Source organism: Muntiacus reevesi, chromosome 19 (assembly GCF_963930625.1).
Source record: "Muntiacus reevesi chromosome 19, mMunRee1.1, whole genome shotgun sequence".
NCBI lineage: Eukaryota > Metazoa > Chordata > Mammalia > Artiodactyla > Cervidae > Muntiacus > Muntiacus reevesi.
This window is the reverse complement of record NC_089267.1, coordinates 22,308,663-22,329,376: the sequence shown is the minus strand read 5'-3', so window position 1 is coordinate 22,329,376 and position 20,714 is coordinate 22,308,663. Positions and strand designations below refer to the sequence as shown.

At 39.5% G+C, this 20,714-nt stretch overlaps 1 non-coding gene across 1 annotated transcript; it reads left to right on the top strand.

Moving 5' to 3' along the window:
• The first annotated feature begins 11,394 nt into the window (after positions 1–11,394).
• Positions 11,395–11,466, top strand: TRNAG-GCC (transfer RNA glycine (anticodon GCC)). Its single transcript has one exon. It is a non-coding gene; the product is annotated as a tRNA-Gly (tRNA).
• The last annotated feature ends 9,248 nt before the right edge of the window (positions 11,467–20,714 follow it).

Sequence of the window (20,714 nt, the reverse complement as noted above, 5' to 3'; positions counted from 1 at the left end):
AAAATGTTACCAAATCAGTATTCGAGCTTCATTTATTTCATTTCTAGATAATTGTTCAGAGGACCTCTGCAGCTTAATTAAGATCTGTATTTTCACAAAAGTCTGGGATAAGAACATAATTTTATTTGAATGAATGTGTGTCAATGCTTTTCTGAAAATAGAAAGAAAGCCTGAGCTAGAACTTGTCATCACACACAGAAAAATAATGTACACTTACTTAGAGGAAACTCCTTGGAGGTCCAGTGGCTAAGACTGTGCAATCCCTGGTCAGAGAACTAGATCCTACATGCCACAACTAAGAGTTCACATGTAACTAAAGATCCCACACACTGCAGTTAAGACCTGAAGAAGCCAAATAAATAAATAAGCAAATATTTTTTAAATGAATGAATGAACACTAGAGATGTTGATCTCTTTTTGTTATTTCTTTTTAAAAGAAAGGCATATAGGTATCTCATCTGTGTTCTGTTTCCCCACGCTAACCTGAATTCACAGTGAACAGTAACTGTCACTTACTGTGTGGTATTTAAGGGAGAATCATAAGAATTGCTTTTATTATTATTTTTAGAAAAGGAATTTCCAATTGAGGTTGCTGAAAGTTTCAGTTCCTAGAGTTGAATATATCAGATAAGTGTGGTAACAAATTCCCTTTGTTCAGGGAAATTCACCAGGATGGAACTTTTATTTACATAAAATTACCTCCCATTGTTCCTGGAGAGTTTTGGGAAGTTATTATAAATGTAGTCTCTCTGGAATGCAGCCTGTTAGTTCCCAGTGCCTTACCAGGAATATGTGAGGAGAGGAGTCCTAGGAAAGAGACTGCAGACTTCAACGGTCTGAGCAAGTAGTCATCAATCATTATGGCTAGAATAGTACGATAAATGTGACTCCAAGCTAAGGAAAAGAGGTATGTTGCTTATGCATAAATAATCTAGTCTTTATAGTGTATCAAATCACAGAGCTTGTGATGTTCGGTCAATTCAATGACCCATTTTCATTTCTCAGTTTCACCTGTTAAAATGTGTCTAGCAAATGTTTCTTTTTTAAAAAAAAAAATGTGTTTCATATTATGCTTTCAATTCTACCTCATTCCTGATACTTTCCTCTGTGACTTACCTAAGAAATTGTCATTCCATTCTTGTAAGCCTCTTATTGTTAGAAAGTTCTTCCAATACCTTCCTCTCGGCCAAGCTAACATTCCTCTCCGCCAAGCTAACATTCCTCTCCTATCTATAAGAAGAGAATTGTGCCCTCTACTGCAACGAACACAACAAATTGCTTCAGAAAATAAGATGGAATAAGCCAGCCTTACATTCTTGATGGGCTATTGGAGGAGTTCATAAATGATCAAAATCCTATTAAAAGATAGTATACTTTTATCTTTTTTAAGTACTTTATACTTTTATCTTTTTAAGGAAAGCAGTCTGAATCACTTCTCAGGTTCCTATCGCGTGGTTTTCGTGAAAATGATCTTGTTTACCACCTCCAGGAGAGTATAGCCCTGACATGGAGCCAAGGTAAACAGGGGCAAGTACTCAAGAACCACTGAGCCAGAGGAAGCATCAGGACTGCCTGTTTATGTTGTTTGCCTAGGCTGGCTTCTCCTACTTCTTGAAGAGCAGAGGCAGGCTCTTTCACTATTATCCACCAGCGGCTGGGAGCTATTGCTTTGCATCATCTGTCAGGTGCAGACCAGGAACAGTCTCCATTTCTCCACCTTATCCTCAGACTAGGCAGGTGGGAGAGTCTGGTGTGCTGCTATTCTTTGGATATGGGAGGCATACAGGGAAGCAGCTTTCTCTCTTGGGGCGTTATGGATGAGACAGGAGCAGTCAGCGGTCTGTAGGAGCCCTCTGTTCTGCCCTTGCCTTGTGGCCCCGGAGACTATGGCTTTCCTCACAACATCTAGTCCATCCTCTTAGGGCCCAAGGTTGGCTCCAAATGGTCAGAATGCAGCTCACCAATGGGAGTCTGGGCCTGGACCAAGGGACACAGAGATCAGTGACCTCTTAGCAGCCCAAGATAAGGAGAAATTCAAGTCCAAGCTGAGGACCAAGGCAGGTGAACTGAGACCCAGGAGCCATGTTGGGCAGGATGGCTGAGGTGAGCAGGAAGAGAGCAGAGGAGAGGGAGGCTCATGGGCACAGAGCGCGTGGGAGGAGTGCACCTATGAGCCCCCTTGGCTCGGACCATTGCCCCCACCAGCCTTTAAAATGCATGACTGTACCTGACATGAATTATCCAAAATACGGGGTAGTGACTGAATGTGTGAACCTCTGAGGCTTTCTAAAAGCCCCTCAAGTGCACCCTGCTGGAACCCCTCTTCCCCAGAATACAAGGGTGGCTGCCACAGCAATTCATAACCCAAGGAGGCACCTCCTTCTAGGAGCAGGCACAAGCGCTGGTGCCTCATAGTTAGGGACTGTCCCGGTTCCTGCTCTGCGAAGTCTGGAACGCCACTTCTACAGGGATGAGAAGACTTCCTGTGTGGAAAGAGCTTGGCATTCGTGTGTCGCCCCAATGGTGCGCTTTCTTTTCTCTTTCAAGACCCACTCAGTTAATTCACATTCTTTTCCTTTCCCTCTGCCCTTCACCTTCACTTCCTGATCATTTTTTCTCTATCTTATATGCTTTCCTTTTTGGTCTGTTCCTTTCATCTTGTCAAGATGCACTTTATTCCTTCTAATAAATGGAAGGATGCTAGTCTGAATTTAGAACAAAATTTCAGACCCAAACCCCAGACCCAGGCCAGCCCATGCCCAGAGGATACTTGTACCCTCTCCTCTGTGGCTCTATGCTTCCTGAATCCCAGTCTCTGGGGATGGCATTGAGGCAATTCCTTGGGAGCAAAACCACTAGGTGAGTCTTATGAAACCCTTGCATCAACACTGCCTCCTTCTAGAGCAGGAACTCTGCTCTTGTCGCCTTTGTCACTTGGTGGAATAGTGTTTAAAGAAAAGTAAATACTCAGTAACTTCTTGTTGAATGAAGAACTAAACTCATGGCCAAATTGAATAAGTAATGAAGTACCAGCCCTGGGCAAAACAGCAAAAATATATTTAGCTTTTCAGTCTATCATGTTTATCAAATTTTTTCTGGCTTCCCAAAGCATCCCTGGTAACTCAGCAGTAAAGAATCCACTTGCAATAAAGGAGACACAGGTTCGGTCCCTGGGTCTGGAAGACCCCCTGGAGAAGGAAAAATGTAGCCCACTCTGTATTCTTGCCTGGAGAATCCCATTGACAGAGAAGCCAGGCGGGCTACAGTCTATGGGGTCCCAAGAGTGAGATACAACTTAGCAACTAAACCACCACCACACACAAAGCACCAACACCTTTCATTGTGCCTTTGACCTCAGTGATCCTAATAAAAGGTTAAATTTTACTAAAACTTACTTGCTTATTTTATCTTCATCCTTTTATGATGACAGCTTCCTAATATGATAAATAAATATGTGCATTTGGTAATTGTATAAGGGTAAAAGAGTTTCCCAGGAGCATTCTCCCTCTCTTTTTATGTCTTATGGATTAATTTGTACAGTGTCTTCAGAAAACATGAATATCCAAATCTTTGTCCTGATCTCCAGATGAAACCCACATAACAAAGGCTACAGACTTCTAGGAAGGAAACCTCAGCAGAAAAGCATTGGGAAATTTTACTGGATAAAATAAAGCATTTTATATGTAGCACCTGGTATACATAAGAAACTAGCCTTTGCATCTTTTGGTATTGTTTTTTAAATAAGCTACTAGTTATTCTCTATATTTTCTTAAATATTTTGATATTTAAAACTAAGCATACTTTTCACATTATGGTTTATAAAATAAATTTTAAGCCAGAAAGAAAAATCTTTTAATTTTGAAAAAAACAACTATTAAAATCTTATTAATTATGAAGTAAATTTTTATCTTTTATTTTAGCCGTCAAAGGATTTTTACTATGACTTATAATTTTTAAATTCTACAAATACCTGATATTTTACATAGGCCTGAATATTACATCACTTTCACCAACAGGACAAAAAAATGTGTTTTTTAAAAATATGAACCCATTTAAATAAATATAAACTAAAATTTATCCTTGAGAAAAATCACTGTGAAATAAGTGAGCCAGATTTTTTTTTTTATTTTAGATTACTGAAATTCAAAATTCGAAAGGTAGGCTGAAAAATAAGATAGTAAGGAAATTAGAAAGCTGCTAACACATTGAGGCCTGGTGTGCTGCAATCCATGGGGTCACAAAGAGTTGGACACGACTGGGCGACTGAACAACATGTTGAGACAGAAGTTTGGGATTAAATAAACAATCAAGAGAGCTTATGGTCATGAAAAGATGCTCAACATCATTAATCATCACGGAAATGCAAATCAAAATCACAGTGAGATATCGTCCACACACGTCAGAATGGCTATCGTTAAAAAACATAAATGAAAATGCTGGTGAGGATGTGGAGAAAAGAAAACCCTCCTATATTGTTGGCGGGAATGTAAATTGGTGCAGCCACTATGGAAAGCAGTGTGGAGAGTTCTCAAAAAACTAAAAACAGAACTATAGCAGGAAGTGTCAGTCGCTCAGCTGTGTCCAACTCTTTGCGACCCCATGGACTGTAGACCACCAGGCTCCTCTGTCCATGGGATTCTCCAGGCAGGAGTACTGGAGTGGGTGGCTATGCCCTTCTCCAGGGGATCTTTCCAACCCAGGGATTGAAACTGTGTCTCCCGTAGTGCAGGCAGTTTCTTTACCATCTGAGCTACCATACCATATGATACTCAATTCACTCCTAGATAGATAGGTAGATAGATATACCCCAGAAACACTAATTTGAAAAGATACCTATATCCCAATGTTCATAGCAGCACTGTTTACAATTGCCAAGATATGGAAGCAGCCTATATGTCCATCAACAGATGAAAGGATAAAGAAGTTGTGGAGTACGACCATATATGGAATACAACTCAGCCATAAAAGAGAATGAAATTTTTCCATTTGCAACAACATGAAAGGATATGAAGGGTATCATGCTAAGTGAAATAAATCAGACAAAAAGAAATACTGTATGATATCACTTATATGTAGAATCTAAACACAACAGACTAGAGGCTATAACAAAAGAAAAACAGACTCACAGATATAGAGAGCAAACTAGAGGTTACTTGTGAGGAGACGGAAGTGGGAAGGGGTAAAATAGGGGTAGGAGATTAAGAAGTATAAGATATCAATACTATGTATAAAATAAATAAGCTACAAGGACATACTGTACAACGTGAGGAATATAGCAAATATTTTCTACTAACTATAAATGAGTATAGCCTTTAAAAATCACTGTCATACACCTGAACCATATATAACATTGCACAACAAATATATCTCAACAAAAAAAGAGTGCTTATGGAATTCATTTCTCAAGTTTTCATAGAAAGAAAAGAATTAGTCTACTGTGGAATGACTTACATGGGTTGTTGCCAGAAAGCAGGAGGATGTTCTAGATAAACATTCAATTACCTTTGGTCCAATGGTCCTTTCTTCTGCCCCAATCTTCCTATTCATATGGTCCTGGTCTTTCAAATTTGATTTTTTTCTGTAATATAAAAACATACATTTAAATTTAGTTTCTAAGCTTTGGTGATTTTCAACTAAATTTAAATCAACAATTTCTTTTACTTGGAATAGGACCACATGATGCTTGGTTCTTCTGAGCATGGTTTGAGGGGTTTGGTTTCTGAACCCTCAATCTTGGTGGACGCTGGTTTGCTTTCTTCTTTCTTTTCAACCTAATAGGAATGAAATGTAATGGAACCGCATTGAACAAAATAATCCGTAATTTTTTTCCAGCTCCTATAGAGATACCTCCTAAGAAGCAGGCAACACTCAATAATAAAAAAGACTAGAAAAATGGACTCCTGGTTCACATATAGGAAACATACACATCATTCAAGGCTGAATATGTCCAATACAAAGGAAAGATACATATTTTTTATTTCATTGAGGAAAAAAGAAAATAAATTAGAGAGCAGAAAATTACACTTGACTGTCTCCACGACAAGCATGGTGTACGGTCTCTTCTATTCACTAGCCCCGCTCAGAAAAGAAAGGATTTTCAAGGGCTGCGGTTGGGCTACCCTGGAAAAGCACTGACATCCTTGTCTCCTTGTCACACAATGTTCCCCACAAAGCATTTCAGTGAGAAGGCAATGAATTACAAAAAGCACTAATGCAGAAGTACATGGGGACTTGCCTGGTGCTCCAGTGGTTAGGACTCCATGCTTCCACTGCAGGGGGCACAGGTTCGATCCCGGGTCAGGGAACTAAGATCTAATCTGTTGTGAGGCACAGCCAAAACAAAAAAATTTTTAATAGAAAAAAGAAGTATGTGTAGGATATTATGGAACTATGGAAACTGGGCATCCAACCCAGTTTATGAAGGCACAGGGGCAGGGCCTGGGGTCTCAAATGTCCTACTTGAATACGCCCTGCTGAATTTGAACTTAATCCTAACATTATAGAGAATTCTGTGGAGAGTTTTAGATGGAAGAGTCTGATCAGAGTTCTCTTCTAGAAAAATCACTTTGCAACCATGCAGAAGATGGATTCAAGAAGAGTGAAGGTAGAAAGAGGGAGATGAGTTAGGAGGCTCTGGAGGAGAGAAATGGCGAGGCCCAGGGGCTGTGAGCCACTCTGGGGGCTGTGAAGCTGGTGGGGGGGCAGCTCCCACCCGGCCCCTCTGACCCCCCCTCTGGTCTGGGTGGCTTCATCCTCTTCTATGTGGTCCTGATGCTGCTGCTCTATGTCATCTACACTTGGTTCCTGGCTTCCTAGGATCTGGGGTCACTCCTCTCCCTACCTCCTTGCCCTATTTCTATTTAGACCCCCATGCCGCCTCCATCCCCAGCAGTGGTGACTTCAGCCCCCACCAAAACCACTAGTGAACCCCCTCGCCTCATAAACACTGACCTCATAAACCCTACTCTGGTGCCCCCAGACCCTGAGCCCCCAACCTCTGGCTGCCCTCCTGTAACCCCTCAAATACTGACCTTCTACCCCATGCCAGGTGCTAGGGATGTAGGAATGAACAAGGCAGACGTTAGACAACATGCCAGTCATATGGCTTAAAGTCTATAAGGGGAAACAGAAATTAAATAATTACACAAACAGTTATTTACTTACTGTTGCAAAAAGGACTGGGAAGGCAAACATAATATGCAGTAAGAATCTAAGGACAGGGGATAATTTGGATGGTGGGGGAGGTGGTCAGCTGGTTGGAAAGTGGGTCAAATAAAAGTGCAGTTTGGGAAATGGTTATAGGAGGAGAGAAATGCTTGTGGGAAAGCCACTGGCACTAGAAAGGGATGTAAATAAATCCAGCATGGCTCAGGCATTGTAAACAACAGAAAGAGGCAGAGGGCTGGAGGTTGAGACCAGAGTAGATCACAGGTGCTGTCACAGAACAAATTAAGGAGATCCTTCATTATGCTCAAAGCAGCCTAAGAAGTGATTGAAGGGTTAGATGGGGAAATGATCTCATCCATATAGATATACAGACATATAAGGGCTGCCCAAAGGGAAACTTATAAGCGGAATTATTAATGTATTGGACACAATAGTGGCTCATTCATCTTCAAGGATTTTTTTTGTTTGTTTTCAGTATGTGCTGTGTGGGGTCTTAGCTACCCAACCAGGGCGCAAACATACACCCTGCATTGAAAGCATAGGGTCTTAATCACTCTAGTGCCAGGGAAGGTCCATCATCTTTGAGTCTCTACTCAAGTGTCCCTCTTCCACGAAACCTGACCTTTGAGCATCCTTTCTCAGGTTACACCACCACTCCTCACACATTAACCTCCAGATCCCTCGTACTCTTCTCTCTTCCATAGAACTTTTCCTTTACTAACATTTTGACAGTTTACTTATTTGTTAGCTTACTTTCTGTCTCCTCTTGCTAAAATGTAAGCTCCACTGGGGAAAGGACTTTTTTTTCCCCTAGAAAGTGCCTGCCATATGGATTCTCAACGGGTATTTGTCGAATCAATGGCATATCACATTATCATTTAAAGTTGTAACCCAAGATGGCTGTCCATGCGTGCGTGCTAAGTCGCTTTGATCGTGTCTGACTCTTTGCAGTCCTATGGACTACAGCCCTCCAGGCGCCTCTGTCAATCAGATTCTCCAGGCAAGAATGGTGGAGTGGGTTTCCAGCCTTCCTCTGGGGGATCTTCCTGACCCAGGGACTGAACCCGAGTCTCTTATGTCTCCTGTTGGTAGGCTGGGTCTTTACCATCAATGTTTATACTAACTTTCATAACTAGGCAAAGCATATACGGTGATTTAATTCTTAAAAATGAAAATTCCTGCTGCAGCAGAAATTCATTGTCTCCTTATTCAAGTTTATGGACAGATGTTTTTAGTTGATAAAGTATCAAAACACTGAGTAAATTTTAGAAAAGAAAGAGAATGAAACGTGGTCAGAAATCATGAGTCACCGTCACACCTTAGCTATTTCACAATGTTGGTACATAGACCAGTCAAAATGTTCTGCTGTGCTAACAAAATTATAGTATTTTCACAACACTGCAATGATTAACCTTTTAAACCTACTTTTGAAGAACGACTAAAGCCTTACTTGAAGGTGTTTGAAGGACTAATATGCAGTTGGCAAATTATAGCTTGTGACAATGTCTAGAATTCCTTGGAGAAAATCCAGTTGAATTGCAAAAAAGTCCTGAAAAGTCTCCCTTTAATTTTCCTGTGTATCTGACCTCATATAATCAGAGGGATCTGAAAAGTTTCCAAGTTCATTTCATTAAAAAAAAATTTCCAGAAAAAAATCATTTCTACTGTCAATGTCATTACTACCCATGATTTCCCATTCATTTCTTTATTAGACTCATTTATTGTTTCCAGTACGATGGTAGGTATCCGTCCCTTCATTTATTAGCTCATGCATTGGACATTTATTTATCTGTACTGAGGAGAGACACAGATTTTATGAGGTAAAGTGGGACAATTACATAGTCAGGAAATTTATCTGTAGAAACAATAAGGAGGCTTATATAAATAGAGGATGATATATTTCATTTTATAAAAGGAAAACACATTCGATTAGCTCCAGTTTTAAGTCACTTTGGCCGAAAGTAAGACAATGAGATTATAATTGAAAATATGTATATTTAAGCATAGGTAGATCTAGTAAACCAAACACAAACACCAAAATAATTGTTACTTCATTTATATGTCTAGTGCTATAAAGAACTATGATTACATATGTCTACTTTCTAAACCGCTTGAAGACAGCTTTCACATGAAACTGTAGCACACAATAACATGACAAAAACAAGGCAGAGATCTTGCCAAGCTTCGACTCTTGCCTCTGTGCCCATTTTGTGAAAGGAAGAAGAGTCAGTTGATCAGTCATGCCCAACTCTTTGCAACCCCGTAGACTGTAGTCCATTAGTTTCCTCTGCCCATGGAGTTCTCCAGGCGAGAATACTGGAGTGGGTTACCATGCTCTTCTCCAGGGGATCTTCCCGATCCAGGGATCCAACCCAGCTCTCCTGCACCACAGGCAGATTCCTACCACCTGAGCCACCAGGAAGTCCCATTTTTGGAAGTGGGGCTCCTTTTTTCATCCTTGCAGAATCAGAGCTATTCCAAGCATGAACGAGCCAGGTTATATATATATTTTTAAATTTTAATTGGAGGCTAATTACTTTACAATATTGTGGTGGTTTTTGCCATACATTCACATGAATCAGCCCTGGGTGTACATGTGTCCCCCATCCTGGCCCTCCCTCCCACCTCCCTCCCCATCCCATCCCTCAGGGTCATCCCGCTGCACCAGCCCTGAGCACCCCACCTCATGCCTGAACTGGCGATCTATTTCACAAATGATAATATACATGTTTCAATGCTACTCTCTCAAATCATCCCACCCTCGCCTTCTCCCACAGAGTCCAACAGTCTGTTCTTCACATCTGTGTCTCTTTTGCTGTCTCACATATAGGGTCATCATTACCACCTTTCTAAATTCTATATGCGTTAATATACCATATTGGTGTTTTTCTTTCTGACTTACTTTGCTCTGTACAGTAGTATCCAGTTTCATCCACCTCATTAGAACTGATTCAAATGTATTTTTTTAATACCTGAGTAATATTCCATTGTGTATATGTACCACAACTTTCTAATCCATTCGTCTGGTGATGGACATCTAGGTTGCTTCCATGTCCTGGCTATTGTAAACAGTGCTGTGATGAACATTGGGGTGCACGTGTCTCCTTCAATTGTGGTTTCCTTAGTGTGTATGCCCAGTAGTGGGATTGCTGGGTCGTATCTAGCCAGGTAATATTAAAGAATAACTTTTAATCCCTGTTCTAGAATTTCTCTTACAATCACTCCTACCAATGTTGGAACCCTGACCCTGCCGTTGACCTGCTAACTGGGCTCTGCTTCCTCACTTGCCTTCCCTACTTGCCTTATTGCTTGCTTGATCCCCAGCTCACCGGGGCTAATGAACACCAAGCATTTTCTGGCATGTTGAATGTTACTCTAATATGTGCAATTTAAGCTTAGGCACTTACATTTCAAACCCTAGAGATGAGCCGAGGTTCAGATCCTATTTTTTCATACTTTTGTACTTACAACAGCCTGAGGAAAGCATGCAAGTACAAGCTTTCAACAACAATTAAAATAATCTATTCTGCGTAAACTTGTTCACAATTGATAAAAATAGACACCACTTGTGTCAGAACATTCTTTCACACATGTAAAAAAATCATTCATTCTGTTAGCCCAAGATATTTCACAGGATTATGAAGGTAGCTTGTGTTATTTTATTTCTCAGATAATCCTGCTAATTGCTACTCTTCTTGAAGTTTCCATGCAAATAGAAAGGAATTTGCTGGCCATGGAGTGAACACATCTCTACTGACCTGATCTCAGTAGAGCCTCTGTGAGGTCAAAACCACAATCAGGATCTTTCATCTATTCTGTGGAGCCAGAGGCCATATGGCGTTGTTTAATAAGAGATGCTTTAGTTTCCTGAGTCAAGGAGGCCAAGATGAAGCAGGCCAAGTGAAGAATCAGTGAGGTATCAAACTCCAGAGGTATGGGTCTAAACTTCCAGGTGACACTTAAACCTATCTTAAATGTCATCCAGTCTTTGAGATGGTCGTTAGGGAGAAAAAAGAGGGCAACAGAGACTCCACAGCAATGAGTACCTTGACTGTGGGCAGATCCCTGACATTAAATGACCCTGGTACACAGCTGTATGAAATGAAAGTGGATGGGGATAAGGACTTGGAAATGCCTCAGTGATGGCCAGCTGAAGCTCAGACAATTGCAGCTAGAGAAAGTACCAGGCAGGTTTTTAGGACTTATTTATTATGCCCAGTAAGGGCTTCCCTGGTGGCTCAGTGGTAAAGAACTTGCCTGCCAATGCAAGAGACCCAGGTTCGATCCCTGGGTTGGGAAGATCCCCTAGAAGAGAAAATGGCAACCCACTCTAATATTGTTGCATGGAGAATCCCATGGCAGAGGAGCCTGGAGGGCTACAGTCTGTGGAGATTTGTACACTATTGAGCGACTAAACAATAGTGCCTAGTAAGTGGCAAGGCTGTAGCCCTGAGGGGATTATAGCCCATGAAAGATGATGTACTTAAGTGAATACAATCACCATTAAGGGTTTATAAGCAAGAGATAGTGTATCTGAGGTCTCAAATAGGAGCTAGCCATGAGTATAGTTGGAAATCAATCAACAATATTTATATACACAGTTCAGAAAGGGCTCTGGCTCCCTAATAAGGGCTGGGTGGTAATGACAATCAATAATATCTCCACATGCAAAGAACAGCATCTGGTGATAAACCATGCAGCTGCCAAATAAGGTCCCTCGCTGGATAGCACCAGGCTAAGGGTGAAAGCCCCCAACAAAACTTCAAAAGACAAATAATAGTATGTGTTACCTGAGAGATATGTACATCTTCAAAATTTTGTGGTTGACTAGTGAGAAACATTTCGATGTCCCTAGGAAACATAACTACGTAAATATTAAGTTTATTGACTTACTTATTTGATTCCTATTTAATTGCTTTTGCCCATGAAATGGAAGCTTTAGGGTTTTCTTGTAATGTCAACGTTCATTCTTTCTTATCAGCAACATCCTGAGTGAACTTGACAGGGGCTGTAGAATAAACTAAGTAACAATGGAAACAAATTGGCTGTCTTCCCACATCTAGCAGATATAAAAGCTGCTTCACTGACACTGACTCAGGTGTCATTAAATCACATCTCTGATGGTACCCTTCTAGAAGCATCTGATACAGAGCCATAACAAGCCTGCACGTCCATGAGTGATGAATGATGATGCCAGAGAATTTCAAGTTTGCTTTTATAACTACATCTAAAATCACTCAAAATGACAATAGAATCAATCCAGTTTTAGGCTGAGTAAGACAAAATTTTAAGGGCAAGACATCCACTGATCAAGTCAGTAAAGGCCCACTCTTTCCATAGGAAAGAGCAGGCACTTTGGCATAATTTTTTTTTAACCTATTTTCCTCTTTAGACATGAAAATAGGATCCTCCACTGAAAATTCGTTTGCCCAAACTAGCATTTTCTTAAAAAGGAAATTACCTATTTTGCTTCATTATCTTTGTATTTGGAGGTTAATTTGGGAACTTCCTAACATAAGGCTAACATATGTATTTGAATAAACTATAAATGTAGAGACTTCTAATTTTCTAAAGCTCGCATGACAATCCTCTCTCCTATGGAAGGACTCCCAAATGCCTGAAGCAGAAGCCCTTAGACAAAGGAAAGCACCTGAGGCAGGTAGAAATGAATTCAATATTGTTAAATGCATTATGTGCTATAAAGAGTAAGGCCTTACTTGTTCCAGCCAGAATTAGTTTAAACAGTAACAGAGCAGAGAGTATTCTCTTCTGGTTATACTGAACATCAAATAGCCTAAACTTTCCATTTCTCTTTAATGTTCTCCTTACTGGAGAAGCAGAAGTGGTAGACTGATATAATAGTTACATAATTATAGCTGATACATGTAATTATTTTTGCACAAGAACTTTTGAAATGGTTCAGCAATGTGTGTAGGTTCCAGTTGCACAATTTAGGAGGGTGAAAAACCTCAGGTCTTCTCCTAGTGAACTGTTGTGGTCCAGCAGCTGGAAAAAGACAAATGTAAGCCTTCTATAATACCTGTTATCAAGGGCAGCCTGAGTCACCTGCTCTAAGCAGTTCAGAATATAAACTGCACACAAATACAAACAACAATTGAAAATACAGAGAGGAAAAATAACTTGATGGTGGTGAAAGAGGAGAGTGAAAAAGCTGACTTAAAACTCAACATCCAAAAAACTTAAGATCACGGCATCCGGTCCCATCACTTCAAGGCAAATAGATAGGGGGAAAGGTGGAAATCATGACAGATTTTATTTTCTTGGGCTCCAAAATCACTGTGGATGGTGACTGCAGCCATGAAATTAAAAGACACTTGCTCCTTAGAAGGAAAGCTATGACAAACCTAGACAGTGTATTAAAAAACAGAGACATCACTTTACCAACAAAGGTCTGTATAGTCAAAGCTTTGATTTTTTCCAGTAGTCATGTACAGGGGCTTCCGTGGTGGCTCAAAGGATAAAGAATCTGCCTGTAGTGCAGGAGACCTGGGTTCAATCCCTGGGTCAGGATGATCTCCTGGAGAAGGAAATGGCAACCCACTCCAGTATTCCTGCCTGGAGAATCCCACGGACAGAGGAGCTGGTGGGCCTCAGTCCCTGGAGACACAAAGAGTGTCATGACTGAGTGACTAACACTTTCATATTCATGTACACGTATGAGTTGGACCATAGAAGAAGCAAAAAGAATTGATCTATTTGACTTCTGGTGCTGGAGAAGACTCTTGAGAGTCCCCTTGACTGCAAGGAGATCAAACCAGTCCATCCTAAAGGAAATCAACCCTGAATATCTATAGGAAGGACTGATGCTGAAGCTGAAGCTCCAATACTTTGGCCACCTAATATGAAGGGCTGACTCATTGGAAAAGGTCCTGATACTGGGAAAGATTGAAGGCAGGTGGAGAAGGAGGCGACAGAGGATGAGATGGTTGGATAGCATCACTGACTCAATGGACATGAGTTTGAGCAAACTCCAGGAGATAGTGAAGGACAGGAAGCCTAGCGTGCTACAGTCCATGGGGTTGCAAAGAGTGGGACACGACTTAGCAACTGAACAACAACAAAATAACAAGAAGAAAACTTAGAGGGATACACACTGGAGAGTGAAGTCTACTGGCTCAGTCCTCACTTGCTTTTAAGTTACAAGTTTATTTGGGAAACTTCCTTCTCTGGACAAATTTTTCTGCTTAATCCTCTTGTTTTCTCAAAGAAAAATCTTCTCACTCCCAAGAATTCCCTTGAAATCATCTTTTTAGATTGGAAAAAATGGGGGAAAGAACTGCTGTTTGGAACAGCATTATTCTACAATGACTGTGTATGCATGTGTTTTCTACTCTAGTTTACTGGGAGCTCAGTCTGACCTACGAAGATATTTGAAGTAATCTGGTTTCACATCTCAGGAACTAGGTAAATTCTCACTCTACAAGTAATAGTAGAAGAGTATATTTATCGGAGAACTGTCTGGATTTGAAGTTTAGTTCCAAATGATTAAAACAAGATAATAAAAACATACTGTAACATAATCAAATATCATAAAATAATGAAATCCATTACTCCATGAACAATTCTGAGTACTATTAATCACATTTATTGGGCTTTTAATGTGCACCATACTCTGTGCTATTGCCTTTATATGCCATTGTCTCATTTGATTGCAATAACAATTTTTGAGGTGGATGTTATGATCGTACTCATTTTACAGATGAGAAGACTAAGGCTTAAAGACTACAGAATTTGCCCAAAATCATACAGCGAATAAAGTCCAATGCTAGGGATCCAAAGCAGTTCTACCACCTGAGATATCAGCTACCGCACTTTCCAGCCCATAAATTTCCAAAAAGGACTTTGCTGACTATAGAGCTTATTAATATTCTGACATGAGAGTCTATCACAATACTAATTATATCTTTTATCAGAAGATGTTTGCCTAGTGGTTAAGAATCCAGCTTCAAGGCAGGGCATGTGGGTTCACTCTCTTGTCAGGGAACTAAGATCCCACATGCCATGGGTCAGCTAAGCCCCAGCACAACAACTGAAGAAAGCTCTCACACCACAATGAAGACCCAGCACAGCCAGGAAAAAAAAAAAAAAAAAAGAAAAGAGCAGTGAATAAAATGGAAAAAACATTGGATTGGAAGTTGGACATGTAGCATTTAGGATTGGTTATGCCAAGATCTCCCTGTGTGATAGCGGGAAAGTCACTTAAACCCTCCAGAATTAAGTCTCCTTATGTGTGAAAAGAAAGGGCTCACAAAGAGGATTTGGGAAAGATTTGAAGATCATGTACAACTCAACTTGGGGTCTTCAAGGATGAGTAGGAGTTTACCTGGTATGTGAGAAAGAATATTCCAACCAGAGAAAGTGGTTCACTGTGTTATTTTAGTTTAGGCCCAAGTATTTTTCTGATTATGTTTGGGGTAGTTCTCAATGAGTCAAGTGAATCACTTAACCTCATACTTCTGAGAGCATAGGTTTCTCTTACATATTCTTCACAAGGGTTTATTTCTATGTGTCACTGTGGTAGTTAGTTGGTCCTCGAATGAACCTCCCAGGAATAGTCTCCTCCCCTTTAAATCTGGGCTGTCTGCATAGGTTGCTTTTGATCAAGAGAACACAAGGGAACTGATGCTACATGACCTTGGATTCAGGTTACAAGAAAAGTTATAGCTTCCACCTAGGTTTCTTGGAATACTCATCTTGGGATGCTCCCCCTTGGAAGCCAGGCTGCAGGCAAGCAATGCGACTTCCCTGGACCACTTTCCCATGAGGAGCCCAAGCCACATAAAGATGCCCTGTGTTGGTACTCTGGTAGAAACCTCGGCTGAGCTCTCAGTGAGCGGCCAGCGTCAAGTGCCAGGCACGTGAGTGAATAACCCATCTCGGGCAGCCCAGCAGGGACTTCCGATGACCACAGCTCTGGCTGTCATCTGATTACAACCACATGAAAGACTTCAAAGGAGAACGACCCAGCGGAGCCCTGTTCATTTACAGAACTGTGAGAGAGAATAAGAAGTTGTTTTTTTAACCCAAGGATGGTTGTACAACAGTAACCACAATGTACCAGAATAGCCACATGAGATTTAAATCAGGGAAGCAAAATGGAAAGACCATTTTAAAATGGTTCTAATTGTTATCATGGATTAAAATGTACATATTCCTTCAAATATGCCAATTGTCATGGAATTCATTTCTAGCCTGAAGGTGAAGCAGAACAAAGTAATAAATACGTTTGTCCTGTCTTGGAATACACTTTCTGTTCATTTACTTTCATTCTTAAATAACTTGGATGCTTTCACAGATAAAATGTTATACTTCCTAAGATGATCTAGTTGTTTGAATCTCAATCTTACTGATATTTTGTGCAACATACTATTTTCTTGCTACCTTAGGATGCTCATCATTTTCATGGTCTCTTTCACCTGCCACCTCATAAAAGAGAAGCAATCTTTTTGTCTCTATACAAGTGCATTCAGGATATCAAAATTTGCTTTTTGTTGCTAGTTACTTTTGAGGTTGGATAAACATGTCACATTTGAGGGTGGGGGTGGATATATCCCAATATAGTTATATTTGCACCTCAGATATTTTTATACCTTGACAGAAAAGCATCATTGGAATAAAATCTCCCTATAGTTTACCTGCAGAAAGATATTAAGTTTTTAGAGAAAAATATAAACTCCACTTCCATCACAGGTTGTTACCTGTGGCCATCAGATTTAGCTTTAGTTTCTTGTCCTCCTGTTGTATCTCCTCTTGTATCTTGAAGACATTTGCCCTTACATGCTGGCAAACATTGTCTGTCTACATGTAATTATTCTTGGGTTGGTCTTCCTTTATTAAATGTGATCCTTATATGAAAATGTGTACTAAATCAGAGATGCAGAAAAATATTCACATGGTGACATGTATATATATTGGCTCAGAAAATCTGAGTTCAATTTATTTTCTAAAAACATGTTTTGGATAGCTATTGTATTCCACTTCTTTTCTGAGCACTGAGAGGTTAAAATTCTATCAATTTGTAAAAATATTGAGTGTCAATGCTTATTCTTGCCTCAGATTGTTGAATATTATTTATTATGTCCTTGGGCCTGCAGAGGAATATGTTGATAAGCAATCATTTTTGTTTCTCTCAATGTATATCTTTTAGTCAGTTTTCTTTCTTTCAACTTTCATGGTTGAAATTTCTAGGTTTTCCTGGAGATAAGAACCTGGCATTTCTTTATTATTATTATTTTAAATTGGAGGATAGCTGCTTCACCATGCTGTATTAGTTTCTGTTGTACAACATTGTGAATCAGCTGTAAGCATACATATAATCCTTCCCTCTTGACCCTCCCTCCCAGCCCCTCATCCCACTCCTCTAGGTTATCACAGAGCCCTGAGCTGAGTTTCGTGAACCACATAGCAGCTTCCCAGTAGCTATCTATTTTGCACATGATAGTGTAAATATGTCAGTGTTACCCTTTCAATTCGTCCCACCATCTCCTTTCCCCACTGTGTCCAAAAGTCCATTCTCATCATTTTTCTAGATTCCATATATATGTGTCAATATCCAATATTTGTTTTTCTCTTTCTGACTTACTTCATTCTGTATGACAGACTCTAGGTTCATCCACCTCACTACAACTGACTCGATTTCATTCCTTTTTATGGCTGAGTAATATTCCATCGCATATATGTACCACATCTTCTTTATCCATTTATCTGTCAATGGACATCTAGATTGGTTCTATGCCCTGGTTCTTGCCAATAATGCTGCAATGAACACTGGGGTGCATGTAGAATTTAGCATTTCTTAATCTTTGCCACTGGAAATATGCTGCTATTTTCAAAGCTTAGTAAGATTTTATTTCAAAACAACCAATAACACTCAAAAGCTGGTTCTACCATTGACATGATTCACTAATTTTCATGACATTTCCATAGTTAGATTTTCAGACATTTTTCTGCTATGACCCATGGCAGAGAGATGTTCATGTATAAATTTCCCTCTAATTTCTGTTTTTATCTACATCCCACAAATTTTGATATGTAGTATTTTCATAATCATTTAATTCAAAGTAATCCAAATTTTCTGTAGGGAAGTCAGATCCACAGGTTATTTAGAATGTATTAATTACCAAACATACAGGGATTTCCAGATATCTCTGTAATTGATTTTTAGCTAAATTCTATAGTAGCAAGAGAATGCAGTTTGTATAATTACAATCCTTTTAAATTTATGAGACAAGCTTTATGGCTCGGAATGTGCTAACTATTCTATGAGCACTTAGAAAGAATGTTTGAGTGTAGCTCTTTGTAATTGTCAATTAAGTCGAATTGACTGACATGGTTATTTCAAGTCATCTAAAATCTTACTGGTTTTTTACCTGTCTTATCAATAGAATAGTATTGAAAGCCTGAAGTACAATTGTGGATTTGCCTATTTCTCTTCACAATGCTAGTAGTTTTTGCTTCAGCCCATTTTGAAGCTCTTCTTTTCAATATATAAATATGTAAGATTGTCACATAGGCTTGAGGAATTTTATCTTTATGAAAGGTGCTTTTTAAAAATTAATTTATTTTTTATTGAAGGATAATGGCTTCACAGAACTCTGCTGTTTTCTGTCAAACCTCAACATGAATCAGCCATAGGTATACATTTATCCCCTCCCTTTTGAAACTCCCTCTCATCTCTCTCCCCATCCCACCCCTCTAGGTTGATACAGAGCCCTGTTTGAGTTTCCTGACACCTACAGCAAATTCCTGTTGGCTGTCTATTTTACACATGGTAATGCAAGTTTCCATGTTACTCTTTCCATACATCTCACCCTCTCCTCCCTTCTCCCCATATCCACAAGTCTATTCTCTATGTCTGTTTCTCCACTGTTGCCCTGTAAATAAATTCTTCCATACCATTTTTCTAGATTCCATATATGTGAGTTATAATATGGTATTTCTCTTTCTTTTTCTCTTTCTGACTCACTTGACTCTGTATAATAGGTTCTAGGTTCATCCACCTCATTAGAACTGACTCACATGCATTCATTTTTAGGGCTGAGTAATATTCCATTCTGTTTATATACCACAACTTCTTTATCCATTCACCTATTGATGGACATCTAGCTTGCTTCTATGCTCTAGCTATTGTAAATAGTGCTGCAGTGAACAGTGGGATACATGTGTCTCTTTCAATTTTGGTTTCCTCAAGGTATATGCCTAAGAGTGGGATTGCTGGCTCATATGGTGGTTTTATTCCTAGTTTTTTAAGGAATCTCCATACTGTCTTCCATAGTATCTGTATCAATTTACATCCCCACCAGCAGTGCAAGAGCGTTCCCTTTTCTCCACCCCCTCTCCAGCATTTATTGTTTGTAGACTTTTTGATGATTGCCATTCTGACCAATGTGAGGTGATATCTCACTGTAGCTTTGATTTGCATTTCTCTAACACTGAGTGAGGTTGAGCATCTTTCCATGTGTTTGTTAGCCATCTGTATGTCTTCTTTGGAGAGATGTCTGTTTAGGTCTTTTTCCCACTTTTTGATTGGGTTGTTTGTTTTTCTGGCATTGAGTTTGTATGAGCTGCTTGTATATTTTGGAAATTAGTCCTTTGTCAGTTGTTTCATTTACTATTATTTTCTCCCATTCTGAGGGTTGTCTTTTCACCTTGCTTGTAGTTTCCTTTGCTGTGCAAAAGCTTGTAAGTTTAATCAGGTCCCACTTGTTTACTTTTGTTTTTATTTTTGTTATTCTAGGAGGTGGGTCATAGAGGATCTCGCTTTGATTTATGTCATCGAGTGTTCTGCCTATGTTTTCCTCTAAGAGCTTTATAGTTTCTGGTCTTACATTTAGGTCTTTAATTCACTTTTAGTTTATTTTTGCTTGTGGTGTTAGGAATGATTTAATTTCATTTTTTTTTTACATGTAGCTGTCCGGTTTTCCCAGCACCATTTATTGAAGAGGCTGTCTTTGCCCCATTGTATATTCTTGCCTCCTTTGTCAAATATAAGGTACCCATAGGTGCATGAGTATTTCTGGGCTTTTTTATCTTGTTCCACTGGTCTATGTTTCTGTTTTTGTGCCAGTACCATACTGTCATGATGATTGTAGCTTTGTAGTATAACCTGAAGTCAGGAAGGTTGGTTCCTCCAGCTCCATTCTTCTTTCACAAGACTGCTTTGGCTATTTGGGGTCTTTTGTGTTTCCATATGAATTGTGAAATTTTTTGTTCTAGTTCTGTGAAAAATGTCATTAGTAATTTGATATGGATTGCATTAAATCTGTAGGTTGTATTTGGTAGTATAGTCATTTTCACAATATCGATTCATCCTACCCAGGAGCATGGAATATCTCTCCATCTGTTTATATCATCTTTGATTTCTTTCATCAGTGTCTTACAATTTTCTGTGTACAGTTCTTTTGTCTCCTTAGGTAAGTTTATTCCTAGATATTTAATTTTTTTTGTTGCAATAGTGAATGGGATTGATTCCTTAATTTCTCTTTCTGATTTTTCATTGTTAGTGTATAGAAATGCAAATGATTTCT